This window comes from Perna viridis, chromosome 13 (genome assembly GCF_037379345.1).
Source record: "Perna viridis isolate PV_CMFRI_1.1 ecotype Kerala chromosome 13, ASM3737934v1, whole genome shotgun sequence".
Lineage (NCBI taxonomy): Eukaryota > Metazoa > Mollusca > Bivalvia > Mytilida > Mytilidae > Perna > Perna viridis.
The window spans coordinates 12033046-12041035 of record NC_142457.1 but is presented as its reverse complement, the minus strand read 5'-3'; the positions used below and the strand labels follow the sequence as shown (position 1 = coordinate 12041035).

The 7990-nt window shown below is 31.7% G+C and overlaps 1 long non-coding RNA gene across 1 annotated transcript; it reads left to right on the top strand.

The window, feature by feature from the left end:
• The first annotated feature begins 511 nt into the window (after positions 1-511).
• On the top strand, positions 512-3754 carry LOC148599602 (uncharacterized). Its single transcript, XR_015917929.1, has 3 exons — positions 512-686; positions 1929-2028; positions 3583-3754. It is a non-coding gene; the product is annotated as an uncharacterized LOC148599602 (long non-coding RNA).
• Positions 3755-7990: the final 4236 nt, after the last annotated feature.

Below are 7990 nucleotides of genomic sequence, written 5' to 3'. Positions count from 1 at the left end.
ATGGAATAATTGTAAATTCGTTATGTGTATAACAAATAACAATTGTTGATGTGTCATTTTAACATAATCATGTTAATAGAACCATCATCCCATTTCCACTTTTAGAGCATTTAGATGTGTTTATTTCTTATTAACTTTTCAGAATATGACGGGTAAAATAAGAAAACGTGAGCATGAACAACTTAATGTTCAAATGATTACATAACTAGACACTTGAATAAGAATACACTGACTACAAGATTATTATAAAAACCAGGCACTAAAAGGTGATATCGAGAGACCATCTATGTGTTTATTTAGCAAGCATCATATTAAGGCCACAACATAATAGTTTTTTTAAATGTTGTTTTATGATATATTTGTTTTAGAAGGAACATTATCATTAAACTGCGTGAGTTTGAGATTTAAAACGAAAAACCTCGAAAGGGGGCCTCAAGAAATTAAACAAATCACTGAATATTATTAAGATAATTGCATGAAATAGGGTATTGGGAAAATTCATCCCGTATAAATCGAAGATAAATTCCCCAGCATAGCCAGTTCTCGTTTAGAATTGATCATTCGGAGGTGGATTACTATTTTTTAAATGAGGTCACTCAGCAAAATGGTATTGTGTTTAGTGATTTCTGCTGTACTTCTCTTGAATACAGTTTCGAATGTTGAAGGCGCTTGTTATGGAAAACGAGGTATTTATTTTAAGTAGATTTACGTTTTAAGTCTGTTTTGAACTATATTAGTCTGTTACATAACATAACATATCAGAAGAAGGAAGATTTAATAACTCTGAAAATGATTGAGATATGTCATGAACAATTTATTCCATGTTTAAATCTCGAATTGATTTGTTTTAGTTCATGCTGAGTTACCATCTTCCGGAATATCAATGAAAATCAAGCACTTTAATTCATTCAAACAATAACAAGATTGAGAAATTGTGTATGTTGAAGATAGGGGCTGAACTCTTTTGCTGAACCTGTTTATAAGGGTGTTTTAGGCCAGCTACAGCCTGCCTTGTGGTATGAGGGTTTTCTCGTCGTTTATTGAAGACCAATCGGTAGACCCTTGCTGAAATTTCATCCCGTCGGGATTGTTGTTTCTTTGACATATACACAATACCGATCATCGTTATATTTAATAAAACCCTCCGTAAATGTTTTGTAGTCATTGGAATAGTTACAGGCCATAGTAGACAGTGAAAATCTGAAAAAGAATATTTTTTTCTGTATAATAATAAAGAAAATCTCAATGAGGTAGATCATATATCTATTATGTTGTGCACTCACCTTTAAGATATTTATTTATTCTCAAATTATCATTAAAAGTACTGTATCTGATGAAACAAATATATAAATTTTGAAACACGGCATGGTTAAATGAACTAGCATTCATTCCTTAAAATATTTTTTCAATGGATAGATAATTTGCGAATAAATGTTGCTTTGAAATACAATGGAAATTTATTGTTCCTGGCAAAACGATGAAAAAGGAGACTGAAGAAGTTTCTTTATTTTTAGGTACTAAATGTTAAACTTCAAATTAGTATTTGGAAAAAAATGAAGTAAACATTCAACACTTTGAATATATGTCATCTTTAACTGTTTGAAAAAAAAAAAAAAAAAAAAAAAAAAAAAAAAACATAACCTCAAAATATGTCTCAATCACAGCATATGTCAGCTTCTTGTGTATATTTTCTGAAAAACAGTTTTGATAAAAGTTGTTATTATTTTAATACTTTCTTTAAGTGGAATATGAAAAAACTAATGTCATAAAAGGACAGGAACCACCTAAAGCTAAAAATAAGTAGCATAAGGAACAAGCATAACGATTTCACGATAAATGTTCCTTATTTCATAAATACCTACTGATAATAAAACTGTATTAGACGGAAGTATATTTTATTTTGTAAATTAAAAAAAAACTCTTTATAGGTTGTGTATACAATGGTGTACAAATTAAAGAAAGGCAATCGTTTCAAAACGATCAGTGCCAGAAATGTTCATGTTCAGGTGGAAACATAAGTTGTTGTGGGTGAGTATTTTTTGACAGGCGAGGACTTAATTATAATGGCATTTAAATTTGTGATCTTCCTGCCCTATATTGAATCCCAAAAACTCCACAAAAATCAAACCAAATAACGCTTTATATCTGATTCTGCAAAATGTACTACATAACGACTTTCAGAAATATTTACTACGATACTAACGACTTTCAAAAATGGTCTCCAGTTTTACCCAAAAAAATGTTTGATATGTTAAACAACTCGGTCAACAAAAAAAAAAAAAAAAAAAAAAAAAAAACATTCTATGGCTACTTGACTGAGCATAGGAAACCTTAAAGAATATATTAAAAGCTTAGTATAAAGAATCAAATCGGACACATTTATTAAGCTGAACTATGAGTCAGCAAATGTAAATGACATTTTTTTGAAATTTTTCATTTGATCGTATTGTAAAATGCACATGCCTTTATAGATTAATTGCTTAACACAATTAACACAAAAATGCAGAAGAAATTTACATTTTTTATGATAATCCTTTGGTTGCTTGAAAGGCTGATTTTTCTTTTGTTTTATGCAAAACTGATTTGGGTGCCAAATATCCTACGATTTAATCACGTCCTTTTAAAATGTCTGTAAATACTTTCAAACATATTTGATGTTATAAACTTAAAAGGGCAATGCCAACAGCATTATCTGCAAGAATGAAAATTGACGGCATTAACAGAAACATAAAAAAGACAAAAAACAGCAAAGTTTAATTTCAAACGATAAAATATAGAATCAATTTTTTTATAATAACATAATGAACAAATATTGTTGCTCTTATAACCAAGGTGTATTGGTGGAGAGAAGGAGATGGGTCGATAAAGGGTCTTTTTGGTCTGAAATAAAACTGAAAATTATCTATAATCATGATTTAATTGTGGGTTTGCAGATTTGAATCCATCACAATTGAGAAAAAAAAAGACTTCTGCATAGAAAGGACAGAGCAATTGCTTCTTGAAGTTCTCAGATATTCTGTCAAATTTTGTACTTTTCAGTCACGTAATGGTCATATCTTTGGAAAGGAAAAGATGTTCACACCCAAAAACGACTTCATATTCAATGAATACATTCACTATTTCATCGTTAATCATATCTAAAAATATCTTTCTTTGCTGTGGACATACTTTCTGGATGTAAATATATCCAATGAAAAACAACGAAAATTACAATGCTCACTTGTTTTTAGAAAGATCATGTGCCACAAAATATCGTTTTTTTCTTATATTTGTATATACTACTGCTGTGAACAACTTTTGTGTAATTACAATAAAATTGATATTTATTGGCAATATCCATAGCTTAATGCCCCTACACCTTTGGGTATAAAAGTAGATGCTTATTATGTAAACAATAGGTATTCCCCAGAAAACAAAATAAAAAAAATGATTTCGTTTTGTTTTCATAAAAGTAAAGGAAAAAAAAATGAAAAATATGGCATCTTATTGAAAACTGAAATGATATCACCGTGATACAAGTAGTTCTTGTTATTGTGCATATGTTCTGAAAAAAAAATAAGCTCTAAAACACAACGTTTTCAGAATTGGGCAAGTGATTCAATACATTGATCCGAGATGTGAAATTGTTCAGCTGACAAGATGTTATCAAGCAGCAGTTCTAAGGCGTAGTAGAGGAAAGCCATGTCCCTATCCACATGGAGGTGTGCGAAACTAAAGAGCTTGAACATTTCCTAATAAAACCAATTGCATTTGATACGAATTTAATTTATTATTCATCGATGATACAGATTAACCCTTCCATCTGCAAATAAATAATATTCATGTCCAAGTGCACGTATGCCTGAAAACAGTTCCTATGTTCAATTTTGTGCATAGAGATCTTTTCAATTTTTCCAGGCTTTGCTAAATTTTTATGATCTGGCCCAAAGGCTAGGTGAGTTTTTGCCATCACGTGGCAACTCTCGTCGCCGCCCGTCGTCCGTCGTCGTTAATCATTGTTCAAAACTCTTCCCCTATGAAACTACTGGATCAATTAGAACTAGACTTGGTATGAATGTTTCCCAGGGTGTTTTGCATAGAACTTATTATATAGTTTTTGTTCTGTCGAAAAACATGGCCACCGTTACTAAAATAGAATATATGGGTCAGACAGAAGTGTTTTGTATATATCTCTAAAAACGTTAGGTTTGTAAAAATTCCGACATTGGGTAAAAGTGTTCAATATGACGAGATCGATCTAAGGTAAATTTTTGCGTAAATCTTTTAAGCCATATTGAAGTTTCTGCTCTTCACGGCGTCTTCTGAAAATGTCTTTATATTATTACTTTCATAAACTTTCTCCTCCCTCGGAGGTTAAGTTTTGCTTAACAAGCCAGGTGTTCTATGCAGGCCTTTAAGAGCCTCTAATTTATATTTCAGCTTTCATATGTCTTCTTCATGTTTTCCTAGGCCTACCTCTGGTTTTCATTTTAGTGTTTTTCCTGCAATGATCTGTGTAACTTTACGAATGGCATATAAATTGTCTTGCTTCATTGTTTTAAAATGCTATTTTATTGTTCAATTCAGTAACTGCATGAAAGATGTAACACTAGTTTGTACTTTCTGTTCAGGTGATCTTTTCAAAATCCTTGGGTTTTTCATGAAGCATGATAGGCTGATCATAAATGTCATCTGAACAGAAAGTAAAATGTGAAGAAGGAACTTTTTATAGCAAATTCATTTCAATTATGAAACACTTAAACTCATTCTTATCTGTCTAAAGTCTTTCGTGAGACAATTTTTTTTTGGCATCCCGTAAGTCTTGTGGTTCAGAGATGTCATTTGAACAGCATAAAAAACCTAAAGGTCAATGTGAGTCAGATATTAATGGACAGAAGATATGAGATCTATTCACACATATTGCAACCCCAAACGTTAACGAGTTACGGTAGAGGAAAGGAATGTAAAATCTATTGTAACGTGAATTGGTAAAGAAACAACATACACTTTCTTCAGATCTGATATGGTATGCAGAATGTTTTGGAGACAGAATAACCTTTCAACAGCCAAACAAATGGTCATTGCAGCGACTACAAGTTCCGAAAGAAATTGACAAAAGCTTCCAAGCAATATCTGAAAGGAGCAGTTAAACAAGGGAAGTCCATACAACAAATGACATAATCCAGGCAAAAGAGGAAAGATGGAAACAACAGCAATATCTCCGAGCTGGTTCATAAATTATGCGTTACCCAGGATATATATTGCAGAAAAACTTCAGATTCTAATACTGTTCTCTGGTTCTCGTATATTACAATATATACCGGTTGCAAAAAGTAGCCACTGGGGAAAATTGGTAAAAGAAGTAGCCAAATCTGTTCAGAGAAAAAAAACGTAATCGCCAGTAATCCTTTTGTTAGAACCATGAAATGTAGCAAGTAGACAAACAACGTTCACAGATGTACCTTTTACTCTGGACTTGCTACAAGTCCCTCTCTTTATAGTGAAGAATATATGAAAAGTTTTTGATTGTATGTATCCCTCTGATAGCAAATCTACTGATTATTACTTTAAAGAAGTAAAAAAGTCTGATTTTGATACTGTGGTGATAATAATTGAGATGGACAGTTCATTCTGATAATAAATCTGGCAGACTAGATTTTGATGTAATATGATATCAAAGTACCTTAAACAAATTGATAACTCAAGCCATTCCCACATGTATGTTTTCATGTAATAGTCTGTGGTCGTTATAGTTATAAACAGCTTTTGATTGCTTTTGGCAGAATCTACACCAAGAAAATTTTTTGCAGATTTATTAAATTGAAAATGTGACTATAGAAGGAAACTGTTTCATGGATCTTTCAAAATTGACCTTTGTCATATAATTGAAAAATATTTAGATATAACTGTGACTGAGGACACACATACTGACATAAGGGATTTGCAAAAGATTGACAATAAGTTAAGCTCTCACAAAAAAAAGCTATCTGAGCACTTTATCCAAGTTAAAAGAAACACATGGATGTGAATCAGTGTCATTTAAAATACATTTTTATGATAACAGTCCTTCTACCAGCAGGAAAGCATTTTCCTGATAGGTCTGAAAACAATTATGAAAGTGGTATTGAGGACCTGGAAGAAGTGTACCAGTCATCATTAAAGGTAATTTATATATTTAGAGAACTTTTCAAACGATATATGTAGTCTTATTACAAAAACTAATATCTTTTGTAAGACCAATACCTTTGAATAAGAGTTCTGTTCAGTTTATAAATCTCTCATACAAACTTTTAGTATGAAGTACGTATACTTATTTTGTATGTTAGTAGTTAATTCAGAACAAAAAAAAATAATACTGTGAAATTCATTTGGGCTTACATGTATTTAGTATGAAATATGTTGTACTGTCTGTTTAGATATGTTTCACTATATATTCACTACATAGTAATTTTAGTGTTGGAATTTTCATATTGATATGAATTAAGTACCATTCTGTGTAAGAATTAGGCAATGGGTGGCACATCATATTTCTTTATTTGGTCTTTTGTGCCTCAAATACATTCAACACATCTAGAAAACAACTGAACAGCTATCTAAATTTATCCAGAAGCATCGGTGATGCAGATATTCTTTGACTACTTATATAAGGAAAAGTTCGGGAAAATTTTCCCGCCATTTTTCCGCAGAACATTTCAACTAAATTTGACCTATCAATATCTTAACTAAGCAAACTTTTCAAACACTTTGACAGTAATTTCTAGAGGTTATAAGGTATAAGTACTATTTACAAGGATTATTCAATAAAATGTATATTCCTTCTTCATGTGCCACACATTACACACATTTGCGTGATTCTTAGACGGAGAAGTACTTAAATGTTTAGAAAACAATTTGTAAAGCTATACTGTATTGCTAACTGATAGGCGAAGAGAAAATTACAATTAATTTCAACCACGTAAAATTCAGTGATAAGATTCCTTATTCTTTTTTCTCTCAACTTTTTTCCATAATACTCATTATTTTTTTTTACATTTTAACTACATTTTTCTGTATTTACTTTATATAGGTTTCACCTACACGAAATGTATCTGAAAAAGTATACTCTGTTCAGCTAAAAAATACACCTTTAGTAGAATCTCTTGTGTTCAGTGACAATCAATTATTAGTGAAACATATTTGGAGTTTACCTTGAATTAAAAAGTTGGTACAAAGGAAACTTTTAAATGATATTCAAGATGAAATACTGGTACTATCACTGAGATCGACGAATTCTGTTCTAAGGAAAACAAGTTTTGAAAATCTTGAATGTTTCTCTTATCAAGCAATTCTTGATGAAAGGAAAGCAAGCCTGTTTCTATTGACATGTTCTTCAAACCCATCCCAAAAGAGAAACATATACAAAAAGATGATGCTATCTTGCCAGGAGTAACATCAGCTGGTTCTAAGCTTCTTTCTGTACAACAAAGTTAAACATGTTCCAACACATTAACAGTCTGATAGTATGGAAAGGAGGGCTGAAGAAGTTAGCATTTTCGAGACTCAATTCCACCAACGACTGTTTGAGTTATAAGGCTACATTAACTATTGCAGACCAGACAGATGGGATGAAGAACTATTAGCATGGCAAAATGATGTCATCATGGGTAGAGCACATGAAACTATTTAGTCAGCGAAATTAACTCAATTAAAGATTCTATCAATTTGCTTGAAGCTGATCCAGTAGTAACAGTTTATCTTAGAACGCTTACCCTAACAGTGCACCTCGTCCATGCTCCCAGTTTTTAGTGGAGTCCGAGTTGCTCATTTACTTTTGTTACTTTGTATGTATGATTTTAGTTACTTTATGTTCTTTGTTGTGTATGTATGTTTTCCATGTCTGGTCTTTGTCCCTGGATTACATTCTTTTGATTACCGCTATGACATTGTTTCCCTTGATTACTCTTTCAAGGAAAGCTGAGGACGCTTACCCTATCGGTAAACCTGGTCCATGCTCCAAGTTTTAAGAGGAAGT